The sequence below is a fragment of the Cibotium barometz genome, chromosome 54 (assembly GCF_041138505.1).
Source record: "Cibotium barometz isolate CiBa-2024 chromosome 54, ASM4113850v1, whole genome shotgun sequence".
NCBI lineage: Eukaryota > Viridiplantae > Streptophyta > Polypodiopsida > Cyatheales > Cibotiaceae > Cibotium > Cibotium barometz.
Genome location: NC_141099.1, coordinates 9374581 through 9396085, shown reverse-complemented (window position 1 = coordinate 9396085; position 21505 = coordinate 9374581).

The window sequence follows — 21505 nt, the reverse complement described above, 5'->3', positions numbered from 1 at the left end:
AATCATTGAGTGCCAAGTGCAAAGGATGTTCCAATGCCTCACTTGTTGTAAAGCATTGGTAGAGTACCATGAAGCCTCTATATACCCTTATATAACATCATATCCATTTCATCAATGATCACAATACTGGAGAATAAAAGATTGCTAACACATATTTGAAGAACAAGAACCTTGGATATCAATAATATCAAACTATGAAGTATGGGATTCACTCTTACTACAAATGATTCTCAATATTGGGTTATTACAAGAATGACATTCAAAATATGGCTTCTTTCTCACATAACTCAATATAATAGACTTCATCTGGGAGATGAGACTTCACCTCAGTGATTTGTAGAAGTATCTGGTACTTGCAAAAGAAGAAACCACTCGTATCAGTTTTGAAGGAAAACAACATGGAAGCAGAAAACCCGACACATTCTACTTTAGTGATTTTAGTGTCCAATATTAGGGAAAGGATCATGTTAACAAAATACTTTTTTCAACAGATAAATTTTTTAAAAGATCTCTAATCCAAAAAAACTCGTGCTTATGATAGTCAGCTTCTTATTAATTGTATGGTTGATTTTTCCATCTTGATTTTATACGATTTCAACACACAGTCCAAAACAAATGAGAATTCTTGTAGGAGAGAGATCCTCTCACAACAACAACACGAACTGATTTAAGGTTGAGAAGTAATAGTTCCCTCTTCCTTCTTCACAAAATTTCCTCTTCGCACAAAGTCTCCTTACCTCTTATTTCCGAAGTGGACATTAGAGGTATAGTATGGCTCTCCACCGACATCATAATCAGCTTTATAATATTTCTGATCTTCAAGGTCTTGAAAGGTTAGCGATTTAAACCAAAATACTTCTTTAAAAAAAAAAACTATTCTCCTCGAATATGTGCTCTAACAAAGTTCCATTCAAACCATTGCTATGGGGATCTGCATACCAAGTGGCCTAGTCTCACGACGACCACTACATAGCCAGAGTTTCCCTACCAACTCTTGGACAAAAGACGGAAATAAAATGAGAGTTTTTTTTTGGGGGAAAAAAAAACATTCACATCCAATTAGCTATCTTTGTGCAAAGTCTCCTCACGCAATTATGACAAAAAAACGTAGGAAAATAATAGTATTTTTAAAGAAAGTCATCCCAACATTGTCTGCGCAGCCCAGTAGCCCTTTATATAATTTTCTTGGCTTCAATTGTTTGGCCCATAACTCTTCATGCATTCCCATTGCTGTTATGGCTGGCGGCCAGCTATTGATATCATGTATCCTCTATTTTATCCAAATCTTTCTCTGCAGTCCATTCCTTTGCTTCTTTAATTTCCCATCTCTGATCGGTTGTGGCAACCGTGGCTCCATTGTTAGCTTCCTCTCTTTAGCGCATTTTCTGAACTTTTTGTAGTTGTTGGCTCTCAACCTTACCTTTATATTTTTTTGTAGTTGTTGGCTCTCACCCTTCCCTTTATATTTTTTGGATCAATTTATTTTGATTGCCACCTTATTTTATCAATGGTCGTAAGCCTCTTATTTTTGGAATTCCCTTGGGTATATGTTATTTTCCCTTCCTTTGGTTTTTACCTTATTCACTTCTTTTTGACATAAGGGTGCCAAGACCTTACCCCATTGTACCCCCAAATAAATGCAAATACCACATGCTATATTTACAAATATGAGGAACACATAATTAAAATGCATATTGTCTACACTCCCATAGACACTGATTTATTTCCTACCAAAAAACATACTGATGTCTTTATTTACCACTTCGTGCTTTCAATTCGAGCTTTTATTCGGTGCATTCAGAGGGTTCACAAAAATTACCTGACATATTTTGTCCACCCCTAAGTTTGTGGACGTTCATATCCTGCAGTCTTCAAATAACCAATGTAATGAATATATGGAGTCATTCTCTTCCTGGTTACCTTCACATGAACTTGTCCTCTCGTTCTCCTTGTTTGTTTGATCGGTGTGGTAATCATTATCATTCTTGCTACATATTTCTTTAGTCGATAACCATTGAATTTTCTGTGGTGCAAAGTTTCATCCAAATCCTCTAACTGGTATGCGCCAGTGGAAAATCTTTGTTGTACTTTGAAAGGACCTTCCCACTTTGTTTGAAACTTTGTGTGAAACGTATTGTCCACCTTGTTCTTATATCGGATATCGGAGTACTAGGTCATCTTTTTTAATGCCTTTGTCCTTGATCTTCTTGTTAATTCTCCGTTGATTTTGTTCTTGAGTTTTTGATAATGTTGTATAGCATGTATTCTATTGTAGTGCAAGAAGCATGCTGTGGTTCTTCACTCTCTTACCACAAGAATTTTAAAGCTGGCATCTCCACCTCAATAGGTAATAAAGCTTCAGTACCATAAAGAATATGAAATGGAGAGAACTATAAGCCCAAAGTGCACAAGGAAGCTCTAAATGCCAAGTCCTTTCATGGGATTGTGTCATTTTACTCAACATGCGTATCAGTTTTCCATTAAATCTTTCATTCATCCCGTTACATTGGGGATAATATGGTGTAGCATATCTATGTTGAATTTTTAGCTTTTCACATAGATGATCCATCAATTCACTTCTAAATCCTGGTCCTCTATCAGAAAGTAGCTCTAGTGGTACCTCAAAACGACAACAAATTCCCTCATATACAAATTTTGATACCTTTTTTGCATTGATTGCTTTTGTAGCTTTAGCTTCTACCCATCTTGAGAGATAATCAATAGCTGTGAGTATATAACATTTTCCACGTGTAGTCATGGGTAATGGCCCAATGGCATCGATCCCCCATTTTCCAAAAAAATTTAAAAGCAAGTATAACATTCATGGGTTCAAAATTTAGTATTCTTCTTCCCATTCTTTGGCATTGGAAACATGATTTACACCAATGTTGTACATCCCTTTGAATTGAAGGCCATATAAAACCTTCCAATAATATCTTTTGTAATGTGATTTTGAAAGCAAAATGTCCTCCGTAGTCTCCTTCATGATTCACTTCCAAAACTCGATAGATTTCTTCTCTCCAAGGAATTCTTCTTAGCACTAAATCTGGTCCTTCCATGAATAAAACATCATTAATAAAGCAAAATTTTTGACATCTCTTAACAAAGTAATACATCTTGGATTTTGACAGATCTTGAGGAACTTTTCCTATCATGAGATATGCTTCTTATTTGTAAAGGAACTTTCTTCCTTGATATAGTGGTCCATCCACCTTAGCTGCATAAAGTGTAGACATAATTACACTTTGAGCGGCTTCATGAGCTCCATGATTTTGTTCCTTGTCAATGTGCTCAATGCTCCATGCTTCACAATGTCCAAGTAATAGCTTTACTTGTCCTATCCACCAAATACCTGTTTAACTACGAACAAAGCATCTCATTTAATTGCAATTCTTTTAATTCCAAAATTAAGACATATCTTTAAACTTTGACATAAAACTGCATATTTCGCCTCATTTTATTGCTTTTGGCTTCCAACTGAAATCTTGTTCTTTGTATTTCTTTCCCTTGTGAATCCAAAACCACCATTCCTCCAGTAGCTTGAATTAAACTTTTCTTGAATGAGCCATCAAAGAAAAGTACATGAGCATTGGCAAGTTGTTGGCCTTCCATTTTTTTAACTTTGTTTTTCTCTCTCTTTTACCAAAACTGGTCCCTTTGTATGTGAGTAAATCGGCCAAAGAAGCTCGAGTGGATTCCTCGATCAAAAATGTGAATTCGAATTCCTGAACAACTATCCATTTGAGCATAATTCTTGACAAATTGGTATTATTGACAAGTTGTGGTAAAAGGGAATAACTGGTCAACACTACAAAGGATTTGGGTAATAAGTATGATCTGAATCTTCTGCAAGCATAAACTAGGCTTCATACCCCCGATTCTGATTCAAAATTTTTTATTTCCATCTCAGTATTCACCATACTTGCATAATACACTGGCTTCTTATATCTGGAGTCATTTCCTTTTGCTGTGCAATAGAATAGCTCCTATTGCATCTGGTCCAATAGAAGGATTTACATAAAATAACTTATCAAACTCCGGAGCTTTTATATTAGAAATTCCTCCCAACACTTCTTTAACCTTGCCAAAAACTTCTTCACATTCCTCATCCCACTGGAGAGGATCTTTCTTCACTGTTATATCCACTGCTTATTTTAGCAGTGGATATAACAGTTGGGATAATAATGGAATGAATCTTAACAGATATTTCAATTTTTGAATAAAAGTATGTAGCTGTTTTGTAGAAGTAGGAGAACATAATAAAATTAAAGATTTAACCGTATCTGGATGTGCTTCTATTCCATTTTGAGATACCATATGCTCGAGAAGTTTGATTCTTGGTTGTCCAATAAATATTTTTTTGGATTCAACTCCCCACCCCTTGAATCTAACTTGTTAAATACTTGCTCCAATTTATTGCAATGTTCATGCCTTGAACTGAATATGCAGATGTCATCTAAAAAAACTTTAACAAAGTGATCTAGGAATGGTGCAAGCACTTCATCTGATCTTTGCTGATACCAAGAAGGAGCATTTGTTAAACCAAAAGGCATAACCGTGTAAACAGAAACATCCCCAAGGTGTGATAAAAGTTGTCTTCTCTTGATCTTCGGGTGCAATGGCTATCTAGAAGTATCCAGAATATCCATCACAAATACTATATCTCTCATGTCCTGCAACTTTATCCAAAATTCCATCAAAGAAAGGTAAAGGGTAATGGTTCCTCTTTGTAGCTGCATTCAATGGTTTATAATCTACACATACCCTCCATCTTCCATATTTTTTTGGCCTGGTCACAATTGGATTACCCCAATCTGAATTTTCCGTTTGATAAATAAAACCAGCTTTTAGAAGTTTCTGTACCTCTTCCTTGGGTACTTGAGTCAGCTCTTGTTCCAGTCTTCTTAACTTTTAAAACATTGGTTTCACACCTTCTTTTGATTCAATCTTGAGTGGTTTACTTGTAAATCCTATTATCTCTTCATAAGAAGTGATAAAAAGATTGGGAAATCTGGTAAACATAGCAAGCTACTCTTTCCGTTATTCTAATGTAATACTGGTACTGAACATTTTTTCTATTAGTTCCTGTAATTGAGATTGGGAAGTCTTTGGCTGCATTAGATTCTCCATGGTTTCAAATCTTTCTTCCTGTTCTGCTTCATGTATAGTTGTAAGTTGAACTTCATGTGGATCTTCTTCTCCAAGGATGAAAGACACCTGTCCATTTTCTATCTCAGAATCATCACTTTCTACTTCACTTTCACTTTCTGTCTCCTCTTCTTCAATACTTCTTTCATCTTCCTCGTTCAACTCCATACGATTTACCATGTCGAAACTCATCCTTTTTCCACTACCTGTATGTACAGTTATTATTCCTTTTTCCCAATTCTGAATGGAACCCACTTTCTGCAAACCATGGTCTCCCTAAAATGAGAGGATAGGCATGTTGATTTTACAGTGTACATTAAAAACTTCCACATCAAGATTAGTTACTACAACGCCTAGACATTTTACTTCAGCATGATTTGCTAATCTGATCCTAAAACTAGATTGGGAAGCAATCTATAAACCAAGTTTCTCCATACAAGATTGAGTGATCACATAAATTTGAGCTGCTCCATCAATATAAGCTTCTCCCAACCCTATTCCTTCATGCCAAGCTTCAACAGATGGAAAAATATCTGGTAGTTCTTCTACAGACATTACTCCTTTTAATGGTCATGGAACAACTTTTTTATTGGGATTCACTGCTCGTTTCCACTCCTTTTTCAGCTTTGGACACATTCCCATTATCTGACCAAAAGTAATATCAACTTTCTGTTGAGACAAATCTTTTATCAGATCATAATCTTCCTGTTCCTTTCCCAAAGGCAAATCTGTTACATTGAATCATCTTCTTGGTTTCCTCGCTTTCTTCTTTGACTATTTTGTTATCTCTTGTTTCCCTCTCTTTGAGCTGGGTTCAGCCTCTCCATCGATAGAAGCTCTTGTTCTTCTTGCTCTACGGACATTACTTCTGGTTCCTCTTCTAAACCAATAAGACTTAATGGTTTACCTTTTCCTTTCTCATCAGTAGTAGTACCACTGCTACTGGGTTGAGGAACATCTTTGATCTCTACTCCAAAATCATTTGCTATGTTGTTTAAGTTTTGAGGTAAAGGAAACATATCTCCTCCCATGCAATGAGGTTTATCACAATAGGTACTATAATGTCTCCATTCTCCACAATTATAGCAATGTACATTCATTGGATATACAGAGCCATTATGGATCATGTGCACACTTATCTTTGAGTTCTTGCCCTAGTCACCTTAATTTCCACGAAGACTCCTTAGTGGAGATACCAAAACAGAATGTAAAGAATTGGTAGAGTACCATGAAGCCTCTATATACCCTTGTACCACATTACATCCACTTCATCAATGATCACAATACTGGAGAGATTGCTGACACATATTTGAAGAACAAGAGCCTTGGATATCAATAATATCAAACTATGTCATCAAACTGAAGTATGAGATTCACTCTTATTACAAATGATTCTCAATACTAGGTTATTACAAGAATGGGCATTCAAAATATAGCTTCCTCCTCACATAACTCAACATGATAGACTTCATTTGGGAGATGAGACTCCACCTCAGTGATTTGTAGTACTTGCAAAAGAAGAAACCACTTCTATCAGTTTTGAAGGAAAAAAACACGAAAGCAAAAAACTCGACACATTCTACTTTAGTGATTTCAGTGTCCACTATCATAATCAGCTTGATAATATTCATGATCTTGAAGGTCTTGAAAGGTTAGCGATTGAAACCAAAATACTTCTAAAAAAAAAATAACTATTCTCCTCAAACAAAGTTCCATTCAAACCATTGCTATGGGGATCTGCAATCTGGTGGATACCAAGTGGCCTAGTCTCACGACGACACCCCCCCCCCCCCCCCTTCCCTGCTATGGGGATCTGCAATCTGGTGGATACCAAGTCTCACGACGACCCCCCCCTTCATAGCCAGAGTTCCCCTACCAACCCTTGGACAAAAGGCGGAAATAAAATAAGAGTATTTTTTTTTTGGGAAAAAAAACATTCACATCCAATTAGCTATCTCTGTGCAGAGCCTCCTCACGCAATTCTGACCAAAAAAAAAAACGTAGGAAAATAATAGTATTTTTTTAAAGAAAGTCATATATACAATCCCAACACCGTCTGTGCAGCCGAGAAGCATCCTCCAGCTGTTTATCCAAATCTTTCTCTGCAGTTGCATTTCCCATCTCTGATGATCGGTCGTGGCTCCATCGTTAGCTTCCTCTCTTTAGCGCATTTTCTGAACTTTTTGCAGTCGTTGCCTCTCAACCTTCCCCTTTTTAAATTTTTTTTGGATCAATTTATTTTGATTGCCACCTATTTTTGCCACCTTATTTTATCAATGGTCATAAGCCTCTTATTTTTGGAATTCCCTTGGGTATATTTGGGTATATGTTATTTTCCCTTCCATTGATTTTTACCTTATTCACTCCCTTTTGACATAAGGGTGCCAAGACCTTTAAAACCCCTTGTACCCCCAAATAAATGCAAATACCACATGCTATAGTTTACAAATATGAGGAACACATAATTAAAATGCATATTGTCTACACTCCCATAGACACCGATTTATTTCCTACCAACAAACATATTGATGTCTTTATTTACCACTTCTTACATTCAATTCGAGCTTTTATTCTGTGCATTCAGAGAGTTCACAAAAATTACTTGACCTTACCATCGTAATAACAAGGTGTCATTTTTGGTCAAGTGTGAGGATGACTTCTACTGATCCTTTTTGAGTGAAAATAGTAGTGATGCTTGGCTAAAACATCTTGAGGACATGCCATCCACCCCATCACAAATCCGGCCATTCGACACATCAATGCTAAAAATCTCTACTGCATTCCTGACCTCACCCCCACAAATTTGACATAAATCGCTGCACGATGCTGATGTCGAAAGCGGTTCGTGTGGCATGAAGTTGTAGAAAACGGTTCACGACGTGAACGTTTCCCTGCAGTTTCACGTGGGAACTTTCCGTGTCGACTACTGTGATTCTAGGTGCAAAATACTTATCCAACAGTTCCCAAAATGATTGTGCCACGTCTAAGGAGTGGAATATAAATTCAAAAAGGCAGAGTCAATGGCTCCTTATTTTTTTGATTTTTTGTGAATTTTTAGAAAAGAAGAAAAATAGAACACCAACTTGCTCATTCACGTTGATGCTTCCAATGATGCAAATATCAAATTTAACTAAAAAAAATAGTGAAGCTCTATTATAAGACCACTCCACCACACATATACACAACAAACACAACCAATTTCCACACGATTTTTTATTTCCACATAAATCTTATCCATTCATTTCCTACACAATGCACTACTAGAATGCAAGGGCAATCATGAATCTTATGCAATAGGAGCTAAAACTCTAAGAGGAAGGAAGAAACAAGGGTGTATTCCCGTTAGTGGTGCCAAAAATGTTATGGGGCTACCACACCTCCAAGAGGGAACTCAATGCATTTACCTAAAGGATGAGCAATAGAACACAACTATCGTAGGGCACTTACCAATGTTTTGAACTTTAGTCCCTTGAGGCCTCTAGGCTCACTTGTTAAGATCCAAACCTCCAAGCTCCACCTCCATGTTGTCATCGTAGAGTCGCTCACACCATTGCATAAGGCAATCTCTCTCTCTCACTCTCCCACACAAGCATGAATCATACAAGCATAGAAGAGACACAAATGCTAGAATGGTCTCTCTCTCAATCTCTCTCTCAAGACACAAGGAAGAGCTCTCAATAGCACAAAGGGGGATTATGTCTTTTCATTATGAGAAAAGTCCTTATATATATTTGGCCCTTATTCGCACAAAACTTACTTAACTAGGCCTTGGGTGGCCAATATCTCATAATGTATAACTTTTATAGTGCCGTTTCATGACACTTATTAATGTCCTCAATTGGAGAAGCATGCTTGTTAATCAAAAATGGGATTAACATCCCCCTTCCTGATGTAGGTTCTCTCCTCGAAAGCTTTACTGACGTCTAAAAACCTGGTCACCGAACTCATGTCGGTAGAAATTTCTTCGTGTGACTGAAGCTTCTTGAGGGTGCATCTGAAGGCTGAGTTGGAGCGCCGAAATCCTGTGTCGACCATGTCTTTGAACGTGACATGCACATGTAAACCGAAAGACACCTTAGACGATGGTAATACAACATCATGTCCCGATCAGATGGCCATTGATTCATGTCGAACTTGAGTTGCTCAGCTTCATTGCCATCATAGGGCTCTTTGGGTTGATCAATCAGGACCACTAGCAATTACAAAAATCGAACACTTGCCCACAATTTCTGGGTCCGGGATACGTTGCCATGCTTGTATCCAAGTAAGCATTTGTTTCTTTTGCTCCCGTATGTCTGGAAAGCTTGCTGGCATGAAGATCGGGAAATTGTAACATACATGGGAGTCGCGCTACTTGGCCTCCTGAAACTCCAGAGTGGAGTCCATCTTCTCTAAAAGGGGCATGTAAAATGGGTCAACCCGCTATGTTGGTGGCGCGCACATATAGACTTGGCTTTCCTATGGAATTGTTAAGTATTCTTTCCGCCAATTTGGCTGTATTCCAAAATCCTCTAGTTTGGGTTGTGGCTCATCTATGACAGTTGTAGCATAGCTACCTCTTGTGTGTGCGGGGTGAGCCTTTCTCTACTTGTGAAAGCAATAGCTGATCAAGAAAGTGACAGTCCTGATTTCAGCATCAGGTTGGCCAATTGGGGATTAGCCAATTTTGTGTGCCGCGCCACATTAGCCCATAATGTACCCTCTCCACCCAATGGAAGTAGTTCTTCTAAATTTGGGCGAGGTGCTCATAGAGAGTATGGCACAAAATGCTCGTAGAGGGTATGGCACAAAATGCTATTTTGTTGGTGTGACCTTGGAGTAGGATTCTGGTAGAATCCTTCGAGTTGGTTCAAAGGGTGTTACTTGCATTAGCACTTTGAACATCAAATTGGGCTTTAATAGAGGATTGCCAGCGCGAATGAAGCTCTCATATTCTGCACCAGACAATGATTCTAAAATTTTATCATCAGTAAAAGCTTCAATATTTTCTTGGGGAATAGGATAGCGTATCTCCTAAGGTTGCTATTGGGGAGATGGGTAAGGTGCCAATATCTCCTCGGGGGGGGGGGGGGGGGGGGGGGGAGGGGGGGGCGAGAGGTTTAGTGGAAAAATCTATCTGCTGCTGCTGCTGGAGGAGTGAAAGTAGAGAATATGCAGGCGGCCTGAGATGTGTTAGTAGGTGGGGCATTAGGATAGGGATTAAGGAGTTTACTAGCAACATTATAATATACGGGGTAAGTGGAAATTGAAGATGAAGATGAGGCTTCCTCCTGACCATGACTTGTACTAGGGGGTGGGTGGGTGGCTTGTGAGATTTCATAAACTCGTGTAGGTCAGGGATATCCTTAGGAGTTATGGTAGGATATTCAATATGGGTGGCATCAAAATTGTAGAGTACATTGGTTAACATGGATTCTAAGTCGTATTAGAGTATAGTTTTAGAATTCCAAAAGGGTGATATAAGGTAGACTCATATAATTTGAGATATTGGTGAGTGTTGTAAACTTCGATCCACCCATGGCTTATAATCCACTGACAGCTATGTGCTACCACCTCGTAGTTGGCCGGTGTCTCGGAAATGTCAACTGGAGCAAATATGTCTAATTTTTCGACACTATTGTCCAGAATTTGAGAGTTTTTGAGTACCCGACACCACTACGAAGGTTTAACACAATAGGAGGTAATGGGTAAAAGAAGATATCTTGTGGATTAGATAAGACTATGGTTGCTCGTAAAATTCCCATTATAATTATGGGGTGAGCATTGTGTTCAATATTTTGCTTAATGAGGGTTAGTTCACCTAGGCCTAGGTCCTCAGATAGATTTATATCGTATTGAAGTAGGGAGAAGGTTAGTGTAAACAAAAACAGAGAAATGAGGAGGGGCTCGAGGAGTTACTGGCAGTTGACCCAACTCCGAGGCTCGCTCAAGGAGTAGGTGCATGTCATCTGTAGGCTCTAGCCATTGACCTGGGTCTTGTATCGCCAATTGGTGTTCCAACTCTTGTAGACGAGAGTTATTGTTGCTAAGGAGGTTTGATATTGCGGTTTCACGGACCATCCTTACAGCATCCAATTCCTCGAATCGCCGAGTTGCTTCCTCTTGGGCATGACGGGTTGCAGCTTTTCTTTCTTAAGCTTCTCTGATTATCTGAAGTCTGTTTCTGAGTATCTTTTTTCTGAGTATCTTGTAACTACTTGGTGACTTGTGCCATCACCTCTTGGTGTGCTAATACCATCTTTTGCATCTTGACTTGACTGGCACACTGATGGCATCATTAAGTGCTCTCACTTTTTTTGCATGTGCCTTGTTTGCTTGTTCTCTTTCTTGTTGTAAGTGAGTGGTTTTGCCTTTCGCTTCTTTCAGACTTGAGAATAACTGTTGAATCTTGCTTTGCAATTCTTCTTCTTTTGCCACCATGGACTTTTATGGAATTCTTGTACTTTCTGGGCATGAAGGGCTGTGAGCTCGTGGTTATGGGTGACCTCCTTATGGAGTTGCTCTTTAGCTTGTTCCAACTTTGCTTTGAGGTCTACATTTTCCTTGATTCTTTGAACAATGGTTTGGCTAAGAACCACATTATTTCTTTCTAGTGTCTTGTATCTTGTCTCTTGCTCCCAGAGTGACCTTCAAACTCTTCATTATGACGTCCTTGTGGGTGTCCTCTGCTGTGCTGCCAAGTGGTCCTTTAAAGTCTGCACTTATGTGTTTGACTTGTTAACCTGCTTCCAAAGTGCAACGTTATGATCATGTAACATGTGTGTTGTGAGGAGGTGGTAATACCATACTTATTGCTCCTGCTTCCATGGTGCACTTGTGCTTTTGTCTTCTTCGATTCCAGCAGATTGTAGGTTTAACAGTTCATCCAAACCTTCCATTGTTTCCTGCATGAACTGTTTATAATCGATATTTTGTAGGAAGGATAGATAGGGTATTCTTCCGTCATCTTCCAAACGCCTTCTTTTGCTTGGGCTTGATGGCTCTTCATCTCTTGTCCTTTTATCTGTATCCATGTGGTATGTTGGATCTTGAACTGGGACCATTGGTGTCTCAATTTCCTGTGGTTCCTCAGCCGGCACTGGAATTGATGTTGTTAGTTTTGGTTCTATCTCTGCGGGTGTCTACCAAGGCTGAATCCTTAAGTGGGGACACGTTCGTGAAGATCAGCTATGCTGGGCTCATTGGGGGAGTAACTTGCTGCGTGTGCTCTTGTGTGGCCTGGTTGACTGTGGCCTCTTACATTGTCAATGCTTCCTGGTATGTTCTAATTTCCTGTGCCACCTCAGGCTCTAGCCTTTGTGATTTTGCGACTATGTCCGGGACGATGCCCCTCATTTTCTTTTCTGTCTTCTTCTTTCTCTCTTTCCTTATCTCCTTCATAATGGCCTGGGTCTCCACTAGGATAGCTTGGCCCTCTTGCATTTCTTCAGCTGCTGTTAGTGTTGGTTGCTTTGGCAGCAGTGCCAGGTGTTGCAGTTGCTCTATTGGTGCGGGCTCGGCCTTTTTGCCACATGATTGAGGACTTGGGTCAGCAGGCACGGGTTGCATATTTTGGATTGGTGGGCCTTTAGAGAGTTCTCCATCTCTCTATGAATGTAATACGCCCATTCCTCCTTTTCTTCATGCACTTTAGCTATCCTGTTAACGATCCATTGGCTTCACCTGCATTATGAGTGACATAGCTCTGTAGGCTTTCTCTGTAACCTCATCCCGTATATTCTTGTACTCTGTCCCATTGGAGTTATACAAACTCTTCTTCAGCATAGCGTCTAAAGGCATTTTGTCGAATGTGCGGGCATGGACTTTGACTGTTGGTGGGAGCTGTAGAGCATCACGAATGAGCGCTGCTCTGTTGTGCTATCGGGTTTTATGATGGTGCCACGTTTGGTGCCTTTATCATAAGTCCTGATATATTTGGCATAGAGCTCAGTGTTGATGTTCCTTTTGGAAGTATTTGTGCCATTCTCCCTAGGCCCACTTTCTCTAGCTTTTCCTTGACCTCTGCCTCTTCCAAGATTTGGAGGCACTCTGGGCTATGGTAATGCAGTGCGACCTTTCCATGGGCTGTTAAGGATCTCCCTGCTGATGATGGCCCCATGGAAGGCTTGGGCATATATGGGCCCAAGTAATTTAGTTTCGGTACTCGCACTAGTTTCTTCTTCTAACTTGTTGGGGAGCCTGTGTTGGATAGGTGTCATCTCCAGATGGTGTCACGCTAGTGGCACACTCTTTAGCCTCTAGGAATTTTTGGCATTTATAGCATTCATTTCCATTTTTTCCTATTTACACACATTTTTGGGTGGAGGAACTTTCCTATATATATATGAGGCATTGTAGTTCATTTCTAATCAAGTTGGCTAGTGGTTCATTGATGAGTTCTTGAGTACATTGTCTCTTCTCTCATCTCTTCTTTCTCACATGGTATCAGAGCAAGGTGTTGGTGCACATAGAGCCACCTTATCCTTCTTCCTCTCTACCTCTAGTCCTCTTCAAGAACCCCACTTTCAATTGCATTTTTTCATTCTTTGATTATTTCATAAACGAATGCGCTTTTGAGGATTGGGCCCACAAAACCTACTGGAATCATTGTGGCCTACAACTTTGCAAAAGAAAGTTTTTGCAAATTCCTCACCGTTTTTGAGTTATTCTTCGCAGACTGTCTGCATGTAGAATTTCTGCTTGCGTTTTTTGCAGAAGCCCTTACTCATCGTCCTTGCACTCATGCAATGATGCAAGAGGCTTCAAACCAGCCCCTTACCATCCTCTACAAGTGTGTTTTTAAAGCACTTCAATCCGAGTCCTACAACTCTACTTGCGGCGGTGAAAACATTGCCAACTAGTTTTCTCTACATGTGGTAGTGTTTTTTTGGAGGCTTCTTGTGGAAAGATTTCTTGGCTGTGTTTTCATCATCAACTTCAGCCCTCTTCATGGTGTTTTGAGGTACATATTCATCCTCTTTTCTACACCTTTCTATTGGTTGAAAATTCCACTTTGCTACACACTTTGTGTTTACGTTTTTGTGGACAATCAACTCCTCCTCCATACTTCTTCTACCTAAGGCTACATTCTCAGCCCTCTCTTGGTGGTTTCTACGGAGTCTATTGGTTCATATATCGGCTACGTTTTGTGGGGCTGCGTTTTTGCACTATCTTTGTGCATATTTTGGAGATACTTTCTTGGTGGACAGCCCATCTATTGGCTGCGTTTTTGGAGGTATGACACTTCTTCCCTTGTGTTTTCCCACCCTCCACTCCATATGGGATCTCGGAAGTCCTTTACTCCAAAAGACAAAGGCAAACTTGAAGATACTATGGATCCTACATCTCCTACGACGGTTGGACCGGCAACTACTACAACGAAAGTTGGTGCAATTCCTTCTTCGGTAGGTGCTTCTACTTTCTCTTTTCCGTCGTATCCATTACCTTCTACGGATCCTTTCACTCTTTCTTCTTTGTCCTTTATGCCTTCATATCCACATACTTCTATGCCCTCTATGGTATATCCGCCTACGTCATCTATGCCTTTTATGGCAACTTTATCTAGTACTATGATTCCTTCTTCTACTACTTCCACTACTACTCCTCTCCCCTCTATGGTATATCCACCTACATCATCTATGCCTTTTATGGCAACTTTATCTAGTACTATGATTCCTTCTTCTACTACTTCCACTACTACTCCTCTCCCCACTCAATCATATCAGCCCTTTAACCTATTCACTCAATCTTTGAGCCGTCCAAGTCTTTTCGATTCACAAAAGCTTACCCCAAACAACTACCACACTTGGTCCTTGTTTATGCAACTTGGTCTATAATCACTTCTCCTCATATGGTGCCTTCTCAATATAAAACCTATATGGATGCAAAAAGGACTCGACTTTTGTAAGCCAAGCCAAGGGCAAAGGCAAAGGCAAGGGGAATGATCAACGCAAAGACTCTAATTCCAATGCTAAAGATTCTTCAACCAATGGCGACAAGGACAAATCAAAGGATTCTTCCAAGGAGTGCACTATCTATGGTCGTAGTGGCCATAGGAAGGATCGTTGTTTTGCTAAGAAGGCGGCATCCAAGAAGGTAAAAGCTAAACTTGAATCCAAATCTAAGGTTTCTTCTACATCAACATCTTCTCACGACAAAAACAAAGACAAGAAGGAAGACGGTAACGCCAAGATTGCATATGTTGCTATGTCTTCTACTTCTTCATGTGACACATCACTTGTGGTAATCAAAGATCTTGATACGCATACTGCGGATGAGTGGATTGCCGATAGTGGTGCTATCTCTAAGGCTACTTCTAAAGGTCTTGGGGTTTACTTTGATGATGAAGTGATTGAAATCATTGATAGACAGTCACTTTCTTGTGTGGCACATGGTTACAAAATGCTGGGCTTTATCATATAAGCTCTTTTACAGCATAGTTGCCACCACATGAGTCTCATCTTCATCAATTATTTACTTCTCTTAAAGCACTTTTTTTTAATGAAGATAGTGATCTATGGCATTTCCGCTTTGGCCATGTTCCTCTTGCTACTTTGCAACATCTTGTCTCACATGACATGGTTACAGGTCTACCAAAGCTTCATAAATCTCGCCATCACATTTGTTCTTCTTGTGCTCAAGGAAAGCAACATCGGGCTTCTTTTCCAGAGGAGGCTACTCATAGGGCCACACGCATACTTGAGCTTATTCATGCTGATCTTGCAGGACCTATGGATGTACAATCGCTTGGTGGATCCAAGTATTATATGCTTCTTGTGGATGACTTCTCTCGCAAATCATGGGTTTATTTCTTACCTAAGAAGTCTGATGCTCTTTCTCAAATTCTGAATCACCTTGGATGTTCATCTACTCTGACACTCATCTACTCAGATTCACAGAGTGCTATTGCTTTAGCCAAAAATCCAGTTATTCGAGGACAATCCAAACACATTGATGTTCATTTTCATTTTGTTCGTAATTGGATTTCTGGAGGTCGCATTCAGCTTGAGTATTGTCCTACCAAAGATAATGTTGCTAATTTGTTTACTAAGTCTCTTCCTCGACCTACCTTGGATTATCTTCTTCAACGCGTTGGCATTGGTCCTCCCATTTGGACCTGAAGAGGAGGTGTGGATAGGTGTCATCTCCAGATGGTGTCACGCTAGTGGCACACTCTTTAGCCTCTAGGCATTTTTGGGATTTATAGCATTCATTTCCATTTTTTCCTATTTACACACATTTTTGGGTGGAGGAACTTTCCTATATATATGAGGCATTGTAGTTCATTTCTAATCAAGTTGGCTAGTGGTTCATTGATGAGTTCTTGAGTACATTGTCTCTTCTCTCATCTCTTCTTTCTCACAGCCTGTAGCGCTAGCTTGGGTGATTGCTGGGTCCCTATGGCTTCTGTTTGAGGGGCCGACATCTATACATGAAAAGAACATCTCTCAACTGGTAGGGAAGGTACCATTCCATTTCTTTTCCTCTTTTTTTTTTGTTAATGGTAAACTGGTTAGTTGAGATGAGAAGTGTGTTAATGTAGGAGCAATAAACAAGGTGTGTTCATTGATAGGTGAATGTTGTGGCATAAAGGTACAGGTTTTTAGTAGTCCCGTGAACCTGCAAGTCGTGAGAAGTTGTCACGTTAACGGCGGTGACGTGAAAGGGAGTTTCGTGAGACGGAGTCTTGTGAGAGTTACTTTCGTGAAATGAGGTTCCGTGAAAGGTGGTTACATGAAAGGTGGTTACATGAAAGGGAGTTCCGTGAGACGGAATCTCGTAAGATATAGTTTCGTGAAAGGAGGTTCCGTGAAAGGTGGTTACGTGAAAGGTAGTTACGTGAAAGGGAGTTTTGTGAAAGGTGGTTACGTGAAAGGGAGTTCTGTGAGATAGAATCCCTTGAGATGTGGTTTCGTGAAAGGAGGTTCCGTGAAAGGTGGTTACATCCGTGAAAGGTGGTTACGTGAAAGGGAGTTCCGTGAGACAGAATCCCATGAGATGTGAAACTTCAGTGAAGCGTGAAGTTACAGGTTTTTGTTGTTTCGTGAGAACTATAAGTTCCGTGAAACTCCAGTGAAGCGTGAAGTTCAGAAAAGAATACAAAAAGCGTGAGAACTATAAGTTCAAAAAAGGAAAAAAGAATACGAAAAGGAAACAAGAAATGGTTCAAGCTCCCACCTTAATATGACAGTCGATTATGGTTGGAAAAATCGAGGAAGATGATGAACGACGATTTGGGATGGGAGCTCAAAGAACGTATTCTTTTACTACCCTTTCCTTTGTTACCGGAACTGCTTGTGATGGTGGCCACTAAGCGGGGTTTGGGTACCCACACTAGCGTATTGCCTTGGTAGTATCCTTACGCTCGTAGTAAATCTTTTCGCTCCCATTTCTTATGAATGCCTTGTGGGATGTTGGTATGTTTGGAGTACTGCCAACCTTCTTGTGAAGGCCAAGTCTGATTGTGAATCTTTCTTACAGTCTTCGTATTATCCTTCCTCTTCTTGTGGGGTTGGTTTTTGAGTTGAACTTTGGGCACCCATTTCTATGTACTCTATGACTTTGGGTATTGTTTGTGGGACTTATGCTTGTTTTTTTTATGAGTTGATGTTACCGTGCACTCGGTGTCATTCTCTCCTCAATCTTGGTCTATTTCCCTGTGTTTGTCAAGCTCCATTATTAGGGGTATGGACATGACATTGTCACCCTCGTTTAACAGTGCTTTCCTCTTCTCCCATTGGATATTACATTTGCTGGTGTAGATCCAGGATTGTCCTAGGATCATTTTCTCTTCCATGGAACCTGCAGGCATGACAAACACTTTCCCAACCAAGGAATTATTCTTGATGGAAGTGTTAACACTTAAAAATCCCTCAGCTTTTGTAGTTATCCAGTGCTGCACAGTGTGTACTTGTGTATGAGTGGGTTCAAGGTGTGGTCTATCTAAGGCTACCAATGTCTCATATGAGATCAAGTTATGACCTGATCCCGTATCTATTAGTGCAATCCTCTTTGCAGGCCTTTAGCTGTAGAGAGTTCCACCACCCGGAATCGTGCTGGCTCAATGTTTAGTTCCTCTTCATCCGAGAGAGTCAAGGAAGGCATGTTGACATGCAACATTCTCTTCTAGAGTAATTGTTTAGCTTTGGCCTCCCTTGCCTTAGCCTCTTCTTAAGCTTGCTAGATTTTTTCCTTTTGCGAGCTGTTTTTGTTGTTTTAAGAGATGTTCTTGCAAAGAATCTCTTGGGTTAGTGGTCCAAAATATTTCTTGAATTTGATTCCATTGACGTAACCCTCCATCTCTACGCCTTCAATTGTCTCAATTTTAATCGACCCTGAGGTGTGATTTCAGACACTCGGAAGGGTCCTAGGCCTCTGTATTTGAGTTTCTTTTTCTTGATGCTTCCTACACCATACATGAGGACAAGGTCCCCAGTTTTTTTGTTTTAAATTTTTGTCAAACCAATGCTTCCTATGTAGTTTCTCGACCATGAGTCCATGATGCGATGCTGTTAGCCTGGTCTCATCAAGCTTCTCTAAGTTGATTAGCCTTTCAACTAATGCATTCTCCGTCAAACATTCTTGCACTGCAATCCTTAAGCTTGGAACTAGGCATTCCATAGGCATTACTGCCTCAACACCATAAGCTAGATGGAAGGGAGTGTATTTGCTACCTTATATGATGTTCAATATGCCCATAGGGCTACTGTCAGCTTATGTTCTCAGTCCATTCGACTTGCTTCCAAGATTTTTGTCAAGATAGTACACAAAATTTTGTTTGTACTCTCTGCTTGACCACATTAGCCTGTGGGTAATAAGGTGATGATTTTCGATGTACCACTAGAGTCCAGCCAGTAAAATGGTCAATCACCTCATTAATAAAATGTGAGCTGATGGGCAGCCGAACCTCAAGATAATTTGCTCGTACAAGAATTTTTCTGTTGTTCATGCATCATGTCGCTTCGAGGCTCTGGCTTCTACCCATTTGGTAAAATAGTCCATGGCCAATGATCACATATCTTGGGCAGCCGAACCTCAAGATAATTTGCTCGTACAAGAATTTTTCTGTTGTTCATGCATCATGTCGCTTCGAGGCTCTGGCTTCTACCCATTTGGTAAAATAGTCCATGGCCAATGATCACATATCTTCTTCAGCCGATGTCAAGTCTTTGGCAATGATCACATATCTTCAGCCGATGTCAAGTCTTTGGCAATGAATACGGGTTTGGCTTCCTCTCTTGGTCCCATAATATCAACTTCCTTGACCTCCGTCGGGCCATCGTATGATGTGGACAGCCCATCCTCCTTAACCCTTGTTGCCATTAGTCAGACCACTTTCTGTTCGTCAACAGTGTTACAGGTTTTGAAGTGGTCGGGTATTGAGAGCAAGTTTGGTTTATCCTCATTTTCACTTTTTGTTTTAGCCATGATCTTTCTAGCCTCACATTTAGCTTTGCCAAAGCTTTATTCTGTTTTCAATGCCCAGCTTTCGTAAGCTTAGGTGTTTCTGGCTCTTGAAGGGTGACTTTCTCCTTGTGTTTTCCCTCCAATGATATCTTACTCAAATCGTCACCCCAATCCTTGGAAAACTCATTATGTACCTTAGTGGCCTCAAGATATCTCAGCCACACTGGGCATCCGTGGGTTTTCTTCGTAATAGGGCATTTCGTCGGGCAATATATCATTTCTGTTTTTGCCATCTTGTGAGGCATTGAGCATTGGTACGGCCTTGTGTTATGGTCCCTTCTATGCTACAGGTCTCCTCTTCTAATGCTTCATCAATGGTTTGCCAATTAACCATATAGACAGAGGTCGTAGGGACAGTTCCAGATTCCACATATACTGGGTCCCCCTGGGTTGCATCACATCTATGGTGGCTAGCATATGCATCCAGTTTTCACTAAAGTCTGGAGGAGGAAGTGATGCATACATTTTCGTTTCCTCTTCTTCCTTGGAATTTTCCACGGTGGGCTGGCATTTTTGGAATCCCTATGCACATACATGTGATCTACTGCCCAATCATGCGCACCAATTTGGACTCCCCCATGAAGGGTCTCCCCAATATAATGTCACATCAGTCAGGTTGGCATAGGAATTCCATTACCACAAATGTATGATGGTAGCAAAACGTAAAGAGTTTGAGTTTCACATTCTCCAAAAGTCCAATGGGCCTTGAAGATGTTCCGTTAGCCATTTTAATGATTAGATCTACCTTTTTTAGATAGGGTTTTCCCCAGTTCTCCCAGTAACGTTTTGTGATGATGCTAACCCCCACCCCACCATCCAGAATCGCCAATGCCTGGTACCCCTCATGAGATGAATCAGGATTGTAGCATTTGTGTCGTCACTTTCATAATACTAACGTCCCAGTTGATTAACTAGTATCTTAACGACTCGGGTCTTCCTTGTGTGCCTTAGGGTTCTTTCTGCCAGAGGTGGCAAAACCTCCTCTGTAGTATCGGTTGGCCTTAGTCTGCCTTCTATCCATTCCTTCATGTCTGTTCATAGGGTTAGTGAACTCCATAGCAGTTGCCCTAATAGCGTTTGTACATGCGTGGATTGTACAGCCGCGCGAGACTTCCTATGTCTCTGGGTTCTCTGGAAATTGAGGGTTCTCCCCAGATGTGTGTCTCATATTCATACCTAGGGACGGAATGGATGGATCACCCTGCGCATTTTCCTCGAACATCCTGGAAATTGTGTTTGCTTGAGATCCCTCTTCTGTTTCTTGTGGAATTGGAGTAGGTACGTCTAATTCCCTTTCCCTTGTTGGCTCGTTTCATGGATACATTGTATCCCTGACCCGGTTCCCTTAGCTTGGCTTCATGATGAAGCCATTGGCATTCTTCTACTAAAGCTCTGGCATCTTTGAGCTTTCATTGGGGTACTCACTGATTCGTTTAGGAGTTGATGGTTGCTCCCTTTGCTCCTCTAGGTCCGGCCCTTTATGGTTGAACCTTTGATTCCCCTCTTCTCTCAATTGGGTGGATCTAGTGTCGATCGTATTTTCTTCGGATCCATCTTGGATTGTGACCCTTGTGTCACCCTTACCCACTTTTTTCACTCTTCTCCTGCTGCGGCTAGTTCTGGAAATAGTCACATCTACTCGGTTCTTTCCCTTGTCTCCTAATTGGGCTTGGGCTCATGTCAGAACATTGAGTGGTGTGATATTTCCAGGCTGCACAACACTAATGGTTCGGATGGTGGCTTGATTCAGAGTGGAAGCCAAACCACTTGCGTGATATGGACAATCCTTGATCAAATGATCAATACCACATTTAGTACAAGTGAGTATTGGCATGCCATTGGGCGAAGCAGTCACTTGTTGGGGTTGGTGTGCGTATGAATCATATTCTTGTTTGGGCACTCAACGATTCGA